Here is a 21,368-nt window from a genome sequence, read left to right on the forward strand (position 1 = left end):
GTGAATTTAGCCTTTGGCAGGTGAAATATGTCAACCCACCCGTCACCTTGACGGGTTAAATTTTTCTACAGACGGCGAGTTGATGCTGAATTACACGCAACATCAAATGTTTAAGCAAATTAGTAATGAAAAGAGTTATTAGCATAACAATAACTGAATGCATGACCTGTGAAACAAAAGTATTGATCAGAAAATGATCTTACTTGGCATTGCAATGTTTGGAACAGTTGAACATGAACTGGTAAAAATGGTGACTGGTAAAAATTGTCATTTAGAATCTACCTGCCACAGTGACTGAAGAGGAAAATGTTTAAAGGGGCTCCAGGTAGGATTAAAAGTTTAATTAATCACTCTCCTGAGTCAGCCGATGGTTATGTGAATCATTAGTAAGTGAATGATGACTATCGCGACCACTTCCACGGTCCGAAACCCCCAAATGCAGAAAACCCAGAATGCAACTTTTTGACAGAGCGGTCCGAACGAGTGTCGTCGAAAACACTTTGCATACGAAAAATTGCTTTACATACCTTATTCAGGTTTGTATCAACTGCTGCCATTCCATGATGAAAAACATTCTCACAGCGAGTTCATTTGAACAGTATTTTTTCATTACGTTGTAGATTTTGAGACAGGCATGCCACAGGCACCGCACAAATGACGCCATCCTACTTTGTGCCCCTTTAAGTTCCACCCCTGATCCTGGCCATATGCATGGGGTAACCCAGTGGCTCCCAAGTGTTTTTTTCAGTGGGGACCCTCCTTTGGAATTACGCGACCCTCCCTCTCCCACCATAGTCTAAGCCAGTGTTTCTCAAACCTTTTCAGACCGAGGACCACCTCGTCCTCCCAAAAATGTTCAGGGACCACCTGTCAACTGAATTGACTGTTGACGGGTGCTAATTTGACACTGCTAATTTCGATGCAGATCACATACTTTTTATTCACATTTACAAGCCTGTCTTATTGTGGTGAAAATGAGACTTCAGCTTTGTTTAGCTTTGTAATAGTGTGACAAATATAGCCAACTATAGCTTGTCTTGGAAGAGTAGAAATCCCTTTGCGGACCACCTGAGCTCTGTCGCGGACCACTAGTAGTCCCCGGACCACACTTTGAGAATCACTGTTCTAAGCCTACAAATGGACCTCTAACAGTATAAGCAGACAAACTATGAAAGGAAAATCTAGCAATATTACTGGACAACAAAAAATGCCTACCATAATATCTTGGATAAGAGGGAGGATGGTATTGTGATTATGATGTGGCTAGATACAAAACATGTCATATTTCATGTCAAAGTGCATAACGTTAAAATGATTATACCTGGAGCCAGATAGGATGGCCTCAGGGGCGGTAAACAGCCCTCGAGACATACAGTATTCCCCCACCCTTCATCTCTAGGCAGACGTCCCTATCCGGGGCTTACAGTATGCATGGAGTCCTCCATGACTATGGCTGCTAAGGTGAGTCATTCGTGAAGGGAGGGGACGCCAACAGGTGTGGTACAAAGGGGTCAGTTGCCCCGGGCCCAGGGAGACAGGGGGCTCAACATTTGGTTTTCAATACATTGTATGTATTGGGTATGTGGCCCTTTCAGATGACTTTGTCCTGGGCCCAGCGAAAAGCTATCAGCGGCCCTGCGTGAGGGCAGTGGGAGGATGGGGGATGGGACGATGAGCAATATGCATTACAACAACGACAACAACCACAACAACAACGACAATAACAAACATCTTAATTTCCAGTACAGTACATATACATGAGTAACGGATGTCGCCACATCATACATGTATAGATTTCAATATCAAAATGCATTTATTAGATGTATTGCCATACACATAGGCTAGCACAAGATAACAATAATAAAAAATCAGTACGTTCTGTGGGTAGATTGATACATATTTGGATGTGAAATGATATGTACATTTAGAAATGTGTATAGATATATTTGTAGATAAATGGTTTCTTAAGACATATTTTTGTTTAATCATGCATATTATATTCAGTGCAATCATAAATATTGTACACACACACACACACACACACACACACACACACACACACACACACACACACACACACACACACACACACACACACACACACACACACACACACACACACACACACACACACGCAATGGAGTATACCGACAGCATAGTTATGAAGACAGCATCATAATTAAGGTATTAAGGTCTCCGCGGTCGCTGTGATTTCACACCCCAAAACTTTCTACCTTTGTTGGTTCTTGTTCCTATGGAAACGGCAGCTGCATTCCCCCGTTGCAGAAGTGCACCTCATGCGTGTAATTTGTTAAAAATGTTGAAATGTCAAACAAAAACACCCCGCGGGGGTCTCCCCTGTACACACACTGTTTAATTTCCCTCCTGAACACTGCCGGAAGAGTGGAACGACATCATTTTTTGAGACACGGTGAGTTGCGTTACTGACTTGGACATTTTGGCGTCGTCGAGTGCCATGAAAAATTTGTGTATTACACATGATGTATTATACGTATCCTGGACACGCACACATACGCATGTACGCATGCACAGAGACAGACAGACAGATACACACACACACACACACACACACGGATATAAAGACACACACATGTACACAGATATACACACGGACACAGGGACACAGTAGATAGACAGATAGATAAACACATAGATAAACTTACAGATACACACATACATACTGTAGGTATATGACCACAGGCATGCATTGCTAAGCCATATTCTCTCTTTCTCTCTCTCTCCCTCTCTGTCCATCTCTCGCTCACACAGACACACACACACACAGACACACACACACACACACACACTGATAGAAAGATGCCTATACAGATATTGTACACACGCTTGTGCGCACGCACACACACACACACACACACACACACACACACACACACACACACACACACACAAAAACACACACACACACACACACACACACACACACACACACACACACACACACACACACACACACACACACACACACACACACACGCACACACACACACATTGATAGAAAGATGCCTATACAGATATTGTACACACACACACACACACACATACACACACACACACACACACACACACACACACACACACACACACACACACACACACACACACACACACACACACACAGCGTGCTACATACATACATGTAGTGTATGACCATAGGCCATCTCCTCAGCACTGCTGTGCGCTACCACCTCACTCCTTTTCTTCCCCAGGCCTGTTACCATGGAGACCAATGAATGCCAATGAATGTGTGTGTGTGTGTGTGCGTGCGATGCCAAGGACTCCTACAGTCACCGTGACATGACCTATGAGACTCACCAAGTGTTGTTTTTGTGTGTGTGTGCGTGCGTGTGCGTGTGTGTTCATATGTGTGTGTCTGTGTAGTAGCAGTATTCATGTACAGTGCACATATATATGCATGTGTATCTCTGTGGATGGATAGTGTGTGTGTGTGTCTATGTGTGTGTGCGTGCGCGCACGCGTGCATGCATGTTTGTATGAGTGTGTTTGTATGATAAAAAAGATACATATACTGTAACAGCAACTCCTTTGGAGCAAGAGGGATGTGTCAAGTACGAAGTTGAGAAACATTATGTACGATACACAGAGGCTGCGATGGGAAAGTATGAGTATAACATTACACATCCCAGAGTTCTACACTACTTACGCCACTTCCTACTTCACCACTCCTTGTTCCCATGGATATGAAAGAGTAGACTGATACCACCAGAGAACCTCTTACAGGGAGAAGGCTCAGTCTCATTGGTTCCCATTGTAGCCAGTTAGCTTGCATACTGCAGTAACGAGCGTGGGCCAGTCCTTCATGTGGGAAAATGTATGGAATGGAAAGGGGAACCCATGCTAAATACATTGCTACTGCGATTTCCAGTCACAAATATCATCAACAAAACATTCCTGGTAAGCACTATGACTGTTGTTTAACAATAGGCTGTATTGACAAATCGCACAGGTGTGTAGTTTTACAGCAGGTTAGAAGATTTCAACCTGTACTCGCTAGCATCGCGCTAATGTTTATGGGTTTGGCCCCATAACAATTGAGCTTTGTGACCCAGTATATAATAATCTAGTGGCGCAAAATAATCGAAACGCTACTCAAATGGGGTCTTATTATTTCTAGCTTCGAACTTAATATTAATATTTCAGGACAAAAAATTATAAAAAATCACAAAAATGATAATGGTAAAAAACTCCATTGACACCCATTCATTTTGCACTGTCCCGTGGTTAGGGTTAGCCAATTGTGGATAACAGGAAGTTCCGTGAGTGAACAGCCCCTGATACAACAATACTGTAGATAAGAAGAGTTAAAGCATCCCGCAGGAACTTCCGCCAACAAAACTGGCGGGGAAACTGACCATATATGGTCAAAGATGGCCAACCTTGCGGTCCCATTCAGTTTTGCACAGCCTTCACTTTGGTCCATTTGTAGCTTTCCCACAGACCATCATTGGGGACTCCGAGAAGAATTGATATAACAACCGTTTTTGCGCATTTCAAAGCACACAATTTCAAGGGACTGTGTAATTACTTTACCAAAAATGACAAAATCATCACGGGCTAATTTGTAGAATTGGTACACATAACCTAGCCATGCTAACACAAACCTATGGCAGAGATGGGGTTAGCAGGACCCAACGAATCTAACGTAAACCCACGTAAAACAATTTAACTAGATCAAAAACTGTGTCAACTTCCTATCTACGGCTCTCCCACCCATGTACTTTGCCTATAACTTACTGTATTAGCAGCATATGCTCAAATAGAGAGAAGGAGCAGGCTGCTATTTTATCCAAAAGGTAAAGGTTAAATCATTTTTTCCTTGACTTTCAGCTTAGATGTGTCTATTCAAATAAAAGCCTACTTGTGTAGATTCATACACACAGTAAAAAATACAGTGTTAATTTCAACACTCAGAGATTTGATTTAACATTCAAAAATTAATAAATTTGATGATTTGATGCGTATTTGGTCCCAGAGTACTCTCTAAGTGTGGAAACAACATTACGTTGTTTTTGCTGTGCTCTCAGTCAGTAAGAAACTGCAATCCCAGCTATTTACACATGCTGACGGAATACAGGGTTGCCAGATGAGGCCGATATTTTACAGCCCAAAAAATGCTCAAATCCCGCCCAATTCTATTGATTTGAATGGCAAAAAATTGGGCGGGTTTTTAAAAAAACGCCAAATGGCCAATTTTTCCCATTTTTGCCCGCCGACGCTCATCCCAAGTAGCCCAATTGGGCGGGCACCCGCGCAATCTGGCAGCACTGATCCCAGCTATTTACACATGCTGACGGAATATCAGATGGAGAGGTGACTGACGTATCAAGTATGTCACATTATAGAGCAATGTTTTTTGAAAGAAAAAAAAAAAATTGTGTGTGATTTTTCCGCCTTTGCATGAGCACAGTACAGTGAAGAGTGGGAGAGAGCGATGGGGGAGGATCAGGAAATGACCTGAATCGAAACCAGGTCCCTGGCGTGACAGCACTGTACAGTGCCTTAGCTGTTTGAACCACAGTCGAGGGCAACATACTGAAATGATACATTCACAACCGTTGCTATGGTGTGACACTATCACCTCCACGGTCTTGTTGAATACTGATGCATCTACAGTAATAAGCAGTAAGCAGCCTGCCCCCTAATAGTGGTCTGCCACTTTTACTAAAAGAAAATGAAATAAATAAAAAGACGGTAGTTAGCTGTAGCTGATGTGAATGTCCACTAAAACGTTTCATGCAGTACACACGCACACACACACACACACACTAACATACATGTACTGGGCACACATACGTCCACTGATACACACATATTTCTGCACAGACGCACGCACGCATGCAGGCAGGTGCGCGCGCACACACACACACACACACACACACACACACACACACACACACACACACACACACACACAGAATGTAAAGTGGCAGGGTAAAACAGCTGCCAAGGTCCACCACTGCAGCAATGTTCCACAGGGAATCCAATGCTGGGCTGCTAGAATGACAAGACTCCGCACCACCAAACAAACACCACAGCAACAACATAGCAGCAGCAACAACAACACACCTGCCCGCCCGCTCAACCGCATCGGTATCTATAAATGTCCAAAACCTGGATGTGTGTGCGCGTGCGTGTGTGTGTGTAATTGTGTGTGCGTGTGTGTCAGAGAGATTGTGTGTGTTTGTGTGAGTGTGTGTATGTGCGTGCATGCGTGCGTGTGTGTGTGTGTGTATTTGTGTGTGCGTGTGTGTCAGAGAGATTGTGTGTGTTTGTGTTTGTGTGAGTGTGTGTATGTGCGTGCGTGCGTGCGTGTGTGTGTGTGTGTGTGTATTTGTGTGTGCGTGTGTGTCAGAGAGATTGTGTGTTTGTGTTTGTGTGAGTGTGTGTATGTGCGTGCGTGCATGTTTGTGTGTATTTGTGTGTGCGTGTGTGTCAGAGAGATTGTGTGTGTGTGTTTGTGTGAGTATGTGTGTGTATGTGCGTGCGTGTGTGCGTGTGTGTGTGTACACCTGGATATGTGGTTGGTTGTGTTTGTGTGAGTGTGTATGTGCGTGCATGTGTGCGTGTATGTGTGTAAAGCTGGATGTGTGGTTGGTTGTGTGCAGCCGGAGGCAGGATTATTTGTGTAGTGGAAGAGAAAAGAAAAGAGCCAACTTATTGATACAAACTTGGAGGAGGATGACAAGACAGGTGTGTGTGTGTGTGTGTGTGTGTGTGTGTGTGTGTGTGTGTGTGTGTGTGTGTGTGTGTGTGTGTGTGTGTGTGTGTGTGTGTGTGTGTGTGTGTGTGTGTTTGTTTTCCCTTGTTGCAAACACATGGTTTTGCTAATCCTGGAGTTTGGAAGCCGCCACTGAGAACTTGCCTGTGTTTGAAAGGCTTGCCAGAGCCTGAGCTCTGTCTGCAACCTTACCTTTTCGCTACAGACAAAGGATGGGGAAGAATGGACACTCTGTAGCGCCTTCATGCTAGAGGACTAGGAGTGAAGATATCAACGCGTGGAAGTCGAAGTACTCCGAATGTGTCACTACGCCTTCCATTACAGTGCCATTTATTTATCTAGGTAGGAAATTGACACGTTTCATTTTGTGCAACAACCTTTGGATCGTTTACTAGTCGTCCAGTGATGTTTAAATAGGGAACACATGGAACAATTTGGTTACTTCTAACTTAAGGCACCGACTGTGTCCGTCTGCAAAGCTGAGCCATGCTAATGAGTTTGTGCTGCGCACGTTGCTGACTGGGGGCGCATCCGAAGACGAGGCAGGTCGGGAGGAGCTCATCTCAGGCCAGAGAAGAACACACTTTACTATTGAAACACGGTGGACTGTTCCTTTAACACACGCCGATCCACCACTGGAATGTTGTAATGTCACTGAAATAACATAACTACCATTATACCACACCACTATGATGGTGCGCAGGGCCATTAGTAATACATTATTAGGCATACTTGGTCATTGCCATTCTGATAAACTTTTAATATGTATTAGGGGTCATGTCTTAAGGAGTGGGGCTAAGGAGTGTGCGAACTTTGATCTATCTTTGACCTTTGACCAAGGCTATATATTTAAAAAAAATAATAATGGTACCAGCTCACCAATTTATACTTGTATTCATATCAAGGGTGGTGCAATATCAGTGTTCCCAAATTGGGCGATTTTACTCCAGTTTGTTTGTTTAGGATGGCCGTCTGCGGGTAAGAAATGGCGGGATTTAGTGCCTCCAGGCGGCATTTCTGGGCGGCAAATCATCAGACTCATCTTGCAACCCAACACTCAGCACTCTTTTCAGATGCGTCCTAGCATCTCTAGAAGTCGAGGCAGCATCTCTATAAGAGGGTATATGACCATCCGCCGGTCCGTCTGAAATGCAGTTTAAAGTCTAATTCCTCCTGTGTCCACAAGGCGACAGAGTTTTCGACCTGGAGCTTCCTGTGGTCCCTCTGCATAGACGGACACATCTTTGTCCACCTGTCGGACTTGTTTTTCTGAGTTTCAAGTCTCCAAATACTAGTAGCCCCAGGCGCTACAATGTTGAAAAGGACATGACCAACAAATGGGAAACCCACACGGCTTGTCTCCAATATCTTTTCCCCTTGAGACCAGCACTCCAAGCACTAGTAGCCCCAGGTGCTTCGCTTAAAAGGATATGGCCGTGATAGTTTGTCAACCAACACTCTCAACAGGCTGGCTACACAGTCAAAACAATGTTTTAATACTACACTTACAGTGTACACTGTGTGCAAAAGTACACTAAGATGTTAAATTAGCACAGTATTTTTTACTGTGCAGTCTCCAATATATATATATTTCTTGGTTTTAGACCCCAAATTCTAGTAGTCCCAGGTGCTGCGATGTTGAAGAGGAAATGGCCAACAAATGGGAAATTGTTGTTGAGGAGGTTCACAGTGTTCATATTGGGTCTTCGCCGGTGACACAGGTCGACTCCACTCTACTCCATTACTCTCCACAGAGAACCAGCGCTAGGAACTAGGAGAGAGAGAGAGAGAGAGAGAGAGAGAGAGAGGGAGAGAGGGAGAGAGGGAGAGAGATAGAGAGAGAGAGAGAGTTCTTCACCATGGCAACAGCAAGGTGCAGCAGTAGGAACAGCAGCAGCAGCAGCTCCATAGTCCGCCAGGCCGAGGACTGTGGCTCTGTTGAGGCAACACTGCCTATCTTTCTTTCGTTCTTTCTTTCGTTCTTTCTTTCTTTCTTTCTTTCTTTCTTTCTTTCTTTCTTTCTTTCTTTCTTTCTTTCTTTCTTTCTTTCTTTCTTTCTTTCTTTCTTTCTTTCTTTCATCTTTCCTTCTCTCCTTTGTGTCATAATGCACGGTAAAGATTGCTGGCTAAAGTCAGAAATAATTCTATGCTTGACATTACCAGAATGATCAAAAGCTACGACCATGTTCAAAGTTGTGACTATAAAATATATGTATAAAACTATAAAAGATCTTTCAGTTTTTTCTTTGAGGAGTAAAGACTTTTTCCCAGTTCTTCTAGAATTTCAGTGGAACACTCTACAGCTCCCATAGAATCTCGCAATGTCCTTATGACATCATAATGGGAACTCAAAATGTCGGTAAAATTCTAATCACATACCGGTATTTGTGATGGTACTCCTCAAAGGGTTAACAATCGTATCTAGGAATGCATTTCTTTTTCTCTTTCTCTTTCTTTCTGTCGTTTTTCTTGCTTTCTGTTTCACCAAGCCTGTGACTGTAGTATATCTCTGTTGAGCCAGCAGATCTTAAGGGAAATGTCAATCCCCCTTGCTCTTTAAGTCCAACACTCCGCAGTATCTCCAGAGAGAGTATATAAGAGAGAGGTTCCATTGGCCCATTGTTTCCGGGTTCTATTATTGCAAGGGGGAGGGGGGGGGGATCCCCCTTTAGACAGACCTAGGCAGACCTAAGGACTGTTCTATTCAATGCTAGGAGTATTATGACACGCCCCTTTAGGCAGACCGGAACCTGGTCACGTTAGGTGCCCATAGCAACCTATTACATTGGCATATCTCTATACCTAAAGAATCTCTGGTATCTCCTTGTCACGGGTGCTTTACTATCTGTATGTGCTCTGTGTTTGAGCCCTTGTAGTGCAGCCATTGAATGCTGTCATGCAGACCCAAGGCTACTAAAGGCTGTCATGACTATGTAATAGCCAGTGTTGGGCAAGTTACTAAAAAAACTGTAATACATGACTGAATACATGTTACTGTCTTATGAAAATAATCCCTTACATTACAATATTGCTAAATGTAAAATGTAAGACATTACACTACTTTTGAATTACAGTACATTAGTTACTTTCGCCAAAATAACTGCAGGCCTACATATGGATCTGGCCATTTACAGTGTAAATCAAGCTCGTGAATCATGACTTTTTCACCTACCGTCCAGGAGGTGTTTTGGCAGCATGCAGACTAAAACCTACCAAGTTCAGGAATAGCTTCTTTCTGACCCACCACTGTGAACACCATTAAAATCCCGTTCACGGTACAATGCATTGTAACTTAAGTTAGGCCTACTTAGCATTGTAACTAAGTAAATATTACATATTTACCCATGTAATGCCTTACAATACTGCATTACAGCAAAAAGTAATGCATCACGGTAATTAATAGCTATTGTAATGCGTTACTCCCAACACTGGTAATAGCCGATGTAGTCTGTTGTACCACACCAGGTTTCTGACTGCACTCCTGTGATCTTTCAGATCTGTCAAATCATGAGTTTTGTTGGTTCGTTGGTTCATTGGTTTGCTGGTTCATTTGTTGGTTCTTTCTTTCTTTCTTTCTTTCTTTCTTTCTTTCTTTCTTTCTTTCTTTCTTTCTTTCTTTCTTTCTTTCTTCCTTCCTTTCTTTCTTTCTTTCTTTCTTTCTTTCTTTCTTTCTTTCTTTCTTTCTTTCTTTCTACCTGTTCTACTGCCTTGATAAGAGCACTCATACATGAAAAGAGAACATTCTAAGTCAGACACATTTTATTTATATATATATATATTCCTTTTTACACCTTCATATTGGACCTCCTACTGCGTTATTTGCACTAACACCTTATGATGTGAATGTCTGATAGCCTATTAATTTAATTTGCCAGCTGGCCGAAAGCAGTGCGCAGAGTAATGAGCTTTAAATTGGTGCTCGTGCATTATTTCGGCATAAATTATGACAGCCCCCCTCTCTCTCTCTCTCTCTCTCTCGCTCTCGCTCTCGCTCTCTCTTTCTCCCCCTCTCTCTTTCTCCCTCTCTCTCTCTCCCTCCTTCCATTTTAGCATTTGCAGTGTCTCTCTCTTTTTCTCTCTTCTTCTCCTCTCCTCTCTCTCTCTCTCTCTCTCTCTCTCTCTCTCTCTCTCTCTTTCTCTTTCTCTTTCTCTCCCCCTGTGTCTTTTTTTCCGGAATAAATTATGACACTGAAAATGTGTGTGATGACAGGCAGAGGCAAACCTGTTTGAGCGCGTGACAGATCGGGGGTGACCGTGTGTGTGTGTGTGTGTGTGTGTGTGTGTGTGTGTGTGTGTGTGTGTGTGTGTGTGTGTGTGCTTTCTTTTTCTCGTTCAGTGTGTGTGATTGTGTATGTGGTTGTGCGTTTGTCTGCGTGTGTGTCTGTGTGTGTGTGTGTGTGTGTATGTTTGTGTGTGTGTGTGTGTGTGCATGTGTGTGTGTGTGAGCGTGTGCGTGTGCGTGCGCGTGCGTGCTATTGACGTGCAATTAAGCAATTTTGATACCATGTTCGGAACAGCAAATGAATCAAACCATGTTTACTTGTCTTCCTCTAAATGTGAGTGTGTGGAGAGAGATCGAGAGATCGAGAGAGAGAGAGAGAGAGAGAGAGAGAGAGAGAGAGAGAGAGAGAGAGAGAGACAGAGAAAGAGAAAGGGAGAAGTCAGAAAAGTGGAAGAGTGCGATCGCATTCACGTTCACTCGAGATCATCCAAATGGTAATGTAGTATGCAGAGCTAGAGAGTGAGCGAGTGCTGCGGGGGGGAGGGGGGGTAGAGCACATTTATGTTCATTTTGTGCTCGTCCAAATGGCGGCGTGCGGTGTGAGAGACTGCTGTGGTTCACAGTAATGAGGAGAGAGAGAGAGAGAGAGAGAGAGAGAGAGAGAGAGAGAGAGAGAGAGTGAGTGAGAGAGAGAAAGATGGGGGGCTACACTACAGAAGAATAAGAAAGGAGAAAGAGAGGACGAGAATAAATGAGTCAGGAAGTTCTGAGGTTCAGAGGAAGAGAGAAAGAGAAAGAGTGGGAGAGCGAGAGAGAGAGAGAGAGAGAGAGAGAGAGAAAGAGAGAGAGAGAAAGAGAGAGAGAGAAAGAGAGAGAGAGAGAGAGAGAGAGAGATATTCACAGTAATGAATGCGCAGGCTAGTATGCCAAGAGGAGTGTTGATTAGCATTCACACATCAGCTCCGAGACTTGATCTATGGCCCCACAGCAAGGTACATGCTAGGTATGCTAGGCACAGGTTAAATACCTTGGAAGCCGTCAGGGCTGGACTTAGCCATCTGGCATAGCAGGCATATTCCGGTGGGCCCCGCACCCTTGTGGGCCCCTATTTCCAGAAATGTAAAAAAAAGGGTTTTTTTGACATTTTTGAAAATAGGTGCCCACGAGGGTGCGGGGTCCACCGGGAGTCAGTTCTTCGCCAATAATTATATGAGGGGCCCCTTTAAGCCAAGTGCTCGGCCCTCTCCCCCAGCCCAGCCCTGAAAGCTGTTATTTATTATAAGTGCTTATACACGATACTGTACATAGGCCAATCATTTGATGGTTCTACCTGTTTGGTTGTTATAAAGCTTTTATATAATATCACCACATTTCCATGTGTAATTATCATTATTATTATAGGTACGTCCTTTAAAAAAAGAAAAGAAATTATAGGTTATTTGTGTATTATTTAGTATTTGTGCAAGGGCTCCCTGGTAGAAGAGATATTTAAAGGGGCATTCCACCGGTGGAGACATCAATATGTTTTGAAAGTGGGTCATATACGTATGTAGTAGAATAGTAGCATACATTTATAATTCTGTGCCTTCTTGGCCGAGAAAAGGCAGAAAATGACTTTTTAGTGCTTGTGGATTTGTGACAACAATCCCCATAATGCATTGCAATGCTCAAGTTCCACAGGCCACACCCAGGCAGCTCTACCAGTGACTTACTGGAGCCGCAATGCCAGTGATTTCAAAAGCACTGTCACACTGATCTGTGATAGGTCTGTTAGCGCATTAGGTCCAACCCCCTATGGGCAGGGTTGACAGGGTGGGAAAAAGGCTTGTATTTTCAACAGAAATCCAACTCTCTTATGCCCCGTGTACATCAAGCGCTACCAACGCTACCGGGTAGCTGGGGTGGTTGAAGAAGTTTCGCCATGAATTCATTTTATTCGCTCTGGACGCTGCACTGACATGTTTGATTCAGCTAATCACATAACGGCTCTGTCTTGACAGCCTGGGACATTCCTCGATATGAACGTTCCGATTGGTTTTCGCCGAACAGCGTCATAGCGAATTCGCTTAAGATTAGCTTGAGTTTAATCGTCAAAAGTCGCCCTGGTCGCTCAAGAAGCTTCGCCCCTGGCGAATTCGCTCCGGTAGCACTGGTCGCGCACCCTCCATAGAGAATGAATGACTTCCGTCGCTTCATTCGCGTTGGTCGCTCCCGATGTACACGGGGCATTACACTTCCTCCTACAATGACACAAAATGACGAATCTTACATCATTGTAGGAGGAAGTGTTAAGAGGTGAATACAGATTTCTCCTGTCTCAGGGGTAATTGTGAGAGTGTTGCACGACCATTCAAAAGTATGACTGGGTGTCTAGCAATGGAAAGCCTAATGGAAATGGGTGGAGTGTCTCTTTAAACGTATCTCAACGGGACCATCCAGGTAAAATGTAAGTCACATGCTATAAAATAATCAATTAATTCATCCATTACATAAAGTTGATGAATAATTAGATAGATGTAATTGAGATAGATATATTGATGGATAGATACATGGATATCTCTGCCTCTGATTACTATGCCACAGAGAAACTCACCCACTCTCCACTGGCTCGTTCATGATGAAAACAGAATGAAAAGAAAAGTATTTAAATCAACTGGCATCATCTAGAGAGCGAGACTGCCGTAGTCTTTTGGGTGCACCTTTCATTGAATTATCTTTCTCAAGTTCCCTCTCTCATTGTCACCTTCGCTTTCTGTCTTCTTCTCCTGTCCTCTCTATCGCTCTATCTCTCTCTATCTATTTCTTTATCTATAATGATCTTTCTCTCCTTCTATCAGTCACTCTCTCATCTTCTCTTCTCTTCTCTTCTCTTCTCTTCTCTTCTCTTCTCTTCTCTTCTCTTCTCTTCTCTTCTCTTCTCTTCTCTTCTCTTCTCTTCTCTTCTCTTCTCTTCTCTCTCTCTATCACCCACTTTATCAGTCTCCCCGTCTGCTTGGTTTTGAATGAAACAAAGGTATTTAAATCAGATGGCCTCATCTGGGGATATTACATAAGATTGGGAGTAGTCTTTTGGGTGGCAGTTTAAATTGAGTTATCTTTCTCAAGTTCCCTCTCTCATTGTCACCTTCTCTCTCTATCTCTCTATCTCTCTATCTCTGTATCTCTCTCACTCTCTCTCTCAAATGTTTGCTGTCTCTCTCTTTCTTCCTTGTTCATTCCAGCTTTTTCACCCTTCACCCTCTCTCTCTCTCTCTCTCTCTCTCTCTCTCTCTCTCTCTCTTTCTCTCTCTCTCTCTCTCGCCATGACTAAACAACTTATCGTGGCTCTTGGCAGGGTGTACTTGCTGGGAGAACTACACAGTATAGTTTATGGTGTCAAATCAACATTCAAAAGAGTCAAACTCAACACCGATCTAGTTGGTCTTACTCTCTTTTTGAGTGAACAACACTGAACAATGTATTCTGTACTGCAGCATGAGGTGCTGTGTTACTGTGGTTGCCGGGGTGTACGTGTGTGCAGAAAGGTAGCTGTTGTACATTTCCCAGTGTCCAGTTTAGTAAGTGAAGAATTCTTGCACACCTCCTTGGTTAGGTGCGTAGGAGTGGAACCCCAAAGTCACCAACGTTAAAGCAAAGAAAGCTCCCGCACACTGTTCACATTTGCATGATTTAATGCAACGTTTCGGTCTACTGACCTTCAAGCAATTCAAACCAGTTTAAAATTGTACACTTCCAGTGTTTCTGTGCATAGATGTCAAGAGTAAAGGTCAAAGTACATTCATCGTGTAAGTTCATACTAGCACATGATATTACATAGCTGTTACACCATTTAGTCCATTGTACCTAATGAGGCAAATATTGTTACTGAGAAACACTAAAAACCCAACAAGAACCCGCCACAATCAAAGTTCAATGGAGTCCTTGTGCACAAGCCCTCAGTAATGCAGGTGCAGGTGTGAGGCAGGAGAAGGTGAATCAATGAACAAAATTCAAGAGACACCGCACACTGCTTACTTTTCTTTACTTTATTTCTCGGAGCGAACAGAACCCTCCACAAATTTGTTCCAACCAGCACAGAGTTAGCTGATCGTAAAACAAGTGAAGTACATGGGTCTGCTGGTTACTCAGATATAAGGTCACTAAAACTTGAGAAAGGCCACATTGGCCGAAACATCGTTTCTGTAAATAAAATTCAGCACGATGGACAAGACTGCGGCAGCTTTCTCTCTGAAAGTGAACTTGTATCCGCTACCTGCACTTTGAAACTTCTGCTGTGCGTTGGTTTCCTCTTCCAAATACTCCGATAAGTTACCTGTGTTGGGTTTTTTTTTTTACTTTTGCCTTTACTTTCGACGTCTCAGCTGCTGTGTCACTCTCTAGCTGTACAAGTTAGCATTGGGTTCATGGCCTCTCATTTGGTTAAGAAGCCGTGGCACTCATAAGAGGGTAAAGGGTTTACTCATCTACCGCCAGACTCGCTGCTTTTTTTTCAAACTATAATTTCCCCTTAGTGCCTATGGCGTCTTTTTCTTGTGTTGTTATTAAAGAAATTTAATAGAGAGAAGGGCACATAAAAAGATCTAATAGAGCGCAGAGAAGAGAGCAAATATGACAGAATCGGGGAGAGAGAGAGAGAGAGAGAGAGAGGGAAAAAGAGAGAGAGAGAGAGAGAGAGAGAGAGAGAGAGAGAGAGAGATGTTTAAACAGCGACTCAGTTTGGGCTAATTTCACGCTTAATGGAAACAAACTAAATGAATCAAACTCTGAGGCCCTGGTGCAAATGCATGTACTGGCACACACACACACACACACACACACACACACACACACACACACACACACACACACACACACACACACACACACACACACACACACACACACACACACACACACACACACACACAGGGCCAAACAATTTTTTGCGCTCTGCATGACATAACCAGAATCTGCTTTTTCTGAGAGATGTTTGCTCCTCCAAACTTTCTTAACCCTCCTGTTATCCTTGGGGTCTATTTGACCCCTTTCAATGTTTAACACCTGAAAAATACATGAAGTACATATTTCTTCTGCCTCATCTTTGATGACTTTTCCTAAATAGATGGGATGAATGTGAAAAAAGTGAAATTTCAGCAAAAATGTTTTCCCTAGGTGCTGTACACATTTAGGTTACATCCGTGTTCCTTGGGGTCAATTTGACCCCAATTGTTCGAAGTGTATAAAACATAAATGGAACATTCATATTTTGCAAATAAATGTTAAAATCTGTTTAGATAATGTGAAATACATGAAAATAAGCTATTCAGCCATGTTTCTTCTGAACATTTTGCTTTTGTTTGGGCCCTGATAACTAAAAATGCTAATGATATGGGGGAGGCCTAAAAGTAATTCACGGCAACATTTTGGACATTGGTGGCTAATACAGCATTGACATTTTGACAAAATACACCAACTGAACCTTGTTGTACCCAAAGCACCATCATGGCACCCACCACAGCAACCCCCCCCCCCCCCCCCCCCCCCCCCATTCCTGTACCCTGGGAGCTACTTTTGCACCCTCCCACTACACACAAACACTAGTATAAGAAGGGTCACATATAGTCAGCATCGCTGTGCATGCTGTTCTGTGCGCAGCATACACAATTATAAGTGATGGTATATTTGAAGAGAAGCTTTATGATTGTGATCCAAATATTGAAATGGACTGTTCTGATGGTGACAAGCCATTGTACTTCTTTAGATGGAGACGATCTCAAAGTTGTTTGCTATGTTGAGAGATATAATGGTGCTATTCTTCTCCTCATTTCAGTATTGTGTTCCAAATTGACATATTTATCTGCAGCCTTGGTTATAAACTGGTGCTACCTGACATAGAGAAGGCAGGAACAGCAACAGCTGTAACTTTTGTGAAGGACATACACATTGACATCCATACCACAAGTTCTCCAGTGGGCATACATAGTGAATAGAAGTAAACATACAAGTTGCTAGCCCTGTTCCTTCAAACATTACCCCACAACCATGACCATGTAATATGTCTACAAGGAGCACATGCAAACCTTTTTTCCTTATGTGCACACTAATTCAAGCGTAGAAACAATGTAGAAAACAATGATTTTCTATGTTGTTCCCGAAACTCTTGGTTGGCAATGTATCCATGTTCTTACCTAACTATTATACTTGTGCTATAAATACACATTCAAACATTAAACAAAAATAAATGTTGGACTTAAAAAACCTTCTGAATGTTTGGAATTATGTCTATTTCTTTTAGGGTCAAATTGACCGATATGGTAATAGATAGATAATATCCTTGATAATCAAATTTGTTTTTTCTTTTCAAATGTTATAAGTTATAGAAATTCATATTTAGGGAGTATATGGAACCAATAAAATTAAAATAATATGTGTCCATCTGTTTTTAGACCAATTAATGACATTTTATAGCTATTTTTTCCTCATTTTCGCCTAGTCATGGATTAAGTTTTTTGGTGTGTAGGCTATGTGTGGGGGTGCTAGGATATATTGAAAGGACTTTTTATGTCACCAACAGAGCAATAATACATATCTGAGACATAAACATGTGCCAAAGTGTTGTTTCATACTGATTTTGTAGACATTTAAGTGGTTGGGGTCAAATGGACCCCAAGGATCACGGATGTTCCAAAATTTGAGGGTAACAGGAGGGTTAATGTGTTTCTAACCAATGAAATGTGGAAAAACATATTCAGAAGTGCCTGTTCAACATGTGAAAACTCCCTTGAGTAAAAACTCCCTCCAGTGAAAATTTTGGAAATAACATGTTTACTGTGTTGCTTGAAGTTTCTGACTGTTTCTTTTTTTTAAACATTACATTACACTTAGCGGACACTTTTAACCAAGGCGACATACAGCTGTCAACAAGGTATTGAATGCTGTCCCTGAAGCAGTGTGGTGTTAGGCATTATTGTCATTCACTATACGCATGTGACCTCTCTGAACTGTGAAGCGTTGGTTGCTGGCTTGCTGGATGACACTCGAGAATTCCCAGTGAGTGTCTTTCTCTGTAACGACATCTTTGGTTATTTTAGGTGTTGAATGGTGGGCCATTGCAACTGGACTTCTTTTATCCTCTGTCTGAGAAATTGGGAACCGTTGCACTAATGTAGTGATTCCCAAACTTTTTCAGCTGGGAAACCCCTTTTGGACTCTTTTGGATAATTTCGTGACCCCCACCCACCATAGTCTTAGACTTGAAATATATTTCTAGCAATATTAGCAGAATGAAATTAATGAAAAATCTAGCAATATTAATGGACAAAAATGCCCAGTCAATTTTTTTGTCCATTAATACAACTAGATTTTCCATTAATAGTTTGTTCGCTAATATTGCAAGAAATCCACCACCAGACAGCAAATACAGCTCCAGGCCTTTTTATTAGAATATCATATATACTTTCTACATAACATGCAATGGTCAATACTTGGTTAGGACATTCTCTGTCTTCATAATGGCCATGATGCGTATAACATTGAAGTCAATGGCAAAAACAGTGCATGGGAGTTATGGAAGCCCAGATATCCTTGATGCTTTGCTGTCAGCTGTTCTTGTTTGTTGACCTGGTACCCCACACTTCACTCTTTAATATACCCTGTAGATTTCCATGCCACGTTTTGGCGCTAACTCACCAGTTTAATTCTAAATAACCAGAAATGAAACCCCATTGAAAATGAATGGGGTTTAATTTCTGTTGAGTTAGAATTAAACTGGTGAGTTAACACCAAAACGTGGCATGGAAATCTTCGGGTATATTGAAGAGGGAAGTGTGGGGCACCAGGTCAACAAACAAGAACAGCTGACAGCAAAGCATCAAGGATATCTGGGCTTCCATAACTCCCATGCACTGTTTTTGCCATTGACTTCAATGTTATACGCATCATGGCCATTATGAAGACAGAGAATGTCCTAACCAAGTATTGACCATTGCATGTTATGTAGAAAGTACCAAATTTCAACTGATTTAATGTGACCCGAATTTTGATGAAGAAAAATGTGATTTTATAACAATATTCTAATAATGCGAATTCCCCAATTCATGGGTTTTTTGAGCTGGAAGGCCAACGTATATAAAAAGAAAAAAAATAATGATTGGAATAGTTAAAGAACTGGGCCATGAATCTACAATCCATGACAGTTTAACATTATTGATGGAATTATGGAAATAAATCAACTTTTTCATGGTATTCTAATAAAAAGGCCTGGAGCTGTACATCTACCATGCAAGTGAAAACAAGTACCTTTTGTCCGCAACCCCCCTTCAATACCTCAACGACCCCCGTAGGGGTCCCGACCCCCCAGTTTGGGAACCACTACACTAATGTATCCATACAAGTGTGCCCTCTTTGAACTGTAAGCACCTTGGTCACTGTAAGGCATTCTTTTTTTCCACAGTATTTCTGTGCTTTTCTCTGTAATTCCACAGTTGGTATTGTGGGTGTTGAATTGAGAGTGACAGGACCTTTCATTCCACCTTCAGGATCTTCCACTTCACATCTGAATGGCTTTTTTATTCAGTCAGCTCCAAGAACTCTCATGATGCAGTGCTTTTTTGTGGTGAATTCTGGGGTATTTCTAGTTAACATGAACATACTTGACCATACAAGGCAGCAAAATTCAGAAGACTGACGGAGAAGCTTCCTCATTTCTAAGAACACACAGTGAGCCCATTTGAATTATTTTATCCCCTCACGCATTTGAGTCCTATATGTCCGCTTGGCCATAAACAAAACAAGAAAAGAATCACAACTACTACAACTTCTTTACAGTACTATGATGTCATAGCCAGAGAGATTGGAGAGAGATTGGAGAGCAAAGGAGAGAGAGAGAGAGAGAGAGAGAGAGAGAGAGAGAGAGAGAGAGAGAGAGAGAGAGAGAGAGAGAGAGAGAGAGAGAGAGAGAGAGAGAGAGCATCAAAATCTTTAATAAAGAATCTCACAACTACTACAGCTTCTTTACAGTACATTATGGGTACTATGATGTCATAGCCAGAGAGATTGGCTAGGAGAGCAAAGGATGGAGAGAGAGAGAGATTGTTTTTTTTTTTAAAAGCACTTTATTTTAACAATCAGAAGTAATCCCCTTTACAAAACCATACTACACAATCAAACCATGTAAAGAAAAACAAACCTAAATCTTAGGCTAAAAACCCCCCGAAAAGGTGAACTCCCCACCCCTGACCAAGCAAAGTGCTTCTCCATAACACCACTTATTAACAAAAGTGTCAATATCAGACATGTGCTGAAAAAAAGAAATCAATGCGAATCCTAGATTTAACCAGGCCAGAAAACACATTGGCAACACTACAATCTGCATTACCGGTCATCCTGTTCTTTCTGCTGATATAAATTGCGATTTTTGCTTGACCCAGTATAACATTTATCAGCTGGCATTTCAACCTGCAGAGAGAGAGAGAGAGAGAGATAGGAAGAATGAGCCTCAAAATCCTTAACTAAAGAAATCCAGAAATGTGTTTTCTCTCTCTCGCTTGTTCAAAAACTTGTTGTTTTTTTCTTGCTCACCCAGCTTATTTTGTTTACGTTTCTCTTCAAGAGCACGGCGTAATTGGACATGGCTTTGAAATGCGCTTCTCTTAAAGGAGGCAGCAGTTTGCCTTTAGGTTCCAGAGTCTATAAAAATAGCTCATGGAAGAGAGAAGAGAGGGAAGGGGCTGATAATTGTATTGGCAGAGAGAGAGAGAGAGAGAGAGAGAGAGAGAGAGAGAGAGAGAGAGAGAGAGAGAGAGAGAGAGAGAGAGAGAGAGTGAGAGAGAGAGAGAGAGAGAGAGAGAGAGAGAGAGGGAGGAAAATGTACATGCAAGAGACATGGAGAGATGGAGGGATGGAGATAGAGAAACACAGAGAGGTTGCACAAAGAGATGGAGAGAGAAGGAGAGAAAGAGCAACAGATACAAAGAGAGAGGCAGATAGAGAGAGTGAGTTATTTGTATGCAATGCTTTAGCAACACTTAATCTTAACAGTGATGCTAATAAAGCACCATTTCAATTGACGAGAGAGAGAGAGAGAGAGAGAGAGAGAGAGAGAGAAAGGGAGAGAGAGACAGAGACAGAGATGTGCAACACAAAAATGTGCAACACAGAGAGAGAGATAATGTGTGTATTTTAACTCTGTGAAGGAGAGCGAAAACAGGGGAGAGAACAACATATACAGTAGACAGACAGAGAGAGAGAGAGAGAGAGTAAGGGAAGAAGAGAGAAAGAGAGAGAGAGAGAGAGAGAGAGTAAGGGAAGAAGAGAGAAAGAGAGAGAGAGCACAAAAGAGTGCAACACAGAGAATTTGCGTTGTATGTGTATGAAGGAGAGCAAGAGGAA

At 42.3% G+C, this 21,368-nt stretch overlaps 1 protein-coding gene across 1 annotated transcript in view; it reads left to right on the forward strand.

The window, feature by feature from the left end:
* grin2bb (glutamate receptor, ionotropic, N-methyl D-aspartate 2B, genome duplicate b) overlaps positions 1-21,368 on the forward strand; it is a 330,977-nt gene that overhangs the window by 52,541 nt on the left and 257,068 nt on the right. The window lies entirely within an intron of this gene.

This window comes from Engraulis encrasicolus, chromosome 1 (genome assembly GCF_034702125.1).
Source record: "Engraulis encrasicolus isolate BLACKSEA-1 chromosome 1, IST_EnEncr_1.0, whole genome shotgun sequence".
NCBI lineage: Eukaryota > Metazoa > Chordata > Actinopteri > Clupeiformes > Engraulidae > Engraulis > Engraulis encrasicolus.